This window comes from Salvelinus sp. IW2-2015, unplaced genomic scaffold (assembly GCF_002910315.2).
Source record: "Salvelinus sp. IW2-2015 unplaced genomic scaffold, ASM291031v2 Un_scaffold15696, whole genome shotgun sequence".
NCBI lineage: Eukaryota > Metazoa > Chordata > Actinopteri > Salmoniformes > Salmonidae > Salvelinus > Salvelinus sp. IW2-2015.
In genome coordinates this window covers 1-1,097 of record NW_019956950.1, presented here as the reverse complement: position 1 = coordinate 1,097, position 1,097 = coordinate 1, and the positions used below count along the sequence as shown (strand labels likewise).

The window sequence follows — 1,097 nt, the reverse complement described above, 5'->3', positions numbered from 1 at the left end:
AGCGTGGACACAGAGGAAAGTGGGTACTCTGAGGCACAGAAAAGGACCCTTGAGGCGGAGGGCGGCCAAGATAAACCTGGACAGACAGACAGACAGACAACTCTAAACCTGGACAGATGGACAGCACTGAACCTGGGCAGACAGAGAGCAATGAACCTCCTGGACAGACAGATAGTTCTAAACCTGGAAAGATAGACATCACTAAACCTGGATAGACAGACAGCACTGAAGCTGGACAGACAGACAGCTCTAAACCTGGACAGACAGACATCTCTAAACCTGGACAGACAGACATCTCTAAACCTGGACAGACAGACAGCACTGGGTAATCCAGGGAGGCCATGCAGAGGGATAGTGACGGCATCTCACCTAAAGGGAAAGTTGAGTCATGGGTGAGGGTCAAAAGACCCTCCAGCTCAATGTGAGTTCAATGTTCTTTGCAACAGTATGGTGACTGTATTAACATTCGTGTACAAGCGATGGTGCATGACGGTCCCTCATTAAACGTTCCCCTAAGTATGTAAGGGATACTGTAAATACACCTAAATAACTTGAAATAGCACATTTGTTGCTCAAATAAAACAGTTTAATGCAAAACTTGTTCAGAGCTTTACAATGGAAATTAACGTTGCCATGATTGATGATTGTTTCATTGTTTTGTTAAATATTTGGGTGATTGTTCTTCACAGGAGCAAAAATGAGTTGGATGACGCCAACAAGATCAACGCTCTCTCAAGGAAGTACAGTGCCGTGGTCAATCTGAACAGCCGCTGGCAGAACTGGTCCTAAACGAACACCGTCAACCAGAAGCTCAACCCCTTCAGTGAGGACTTTGACTATGAATACTCCATGTCCCTACGCCTCCACCAAGGCGAGGATGGTTACGGACGCCCCAAGGAGGACACCAAAACAGCCGAACGTGCCAGGCGAGCCGAGCAACACATCCACGGTGAGATAACCGACATGTGCTATGTGATCAGGACTATGAACGACCCAGATCCGGACGGGAAGACCCGCGTCACTTTCAGAGAACTGTTTGATAGATACGTACGCGTCTCTGACAAGGTGGTGGGGATTCTTCTGAGAGCCAAGAGGCA

The 1,097-nt window shown here is 47.9% G+C and overlaps 1 pseudogene; it reads left to right on the top strand.

The window, feature by feature from the left end:
- Positions 1-116: 116 nt before the first annotated feature.
- LOC112080324 (actin-binding Rho-activating protein-like) lies at positions 117-1,092 on the top strand (annotated as a pseudogene).
- The last annotated feature ends 5 nt before the right edge of the window (positions 1,093-1,097 follow it).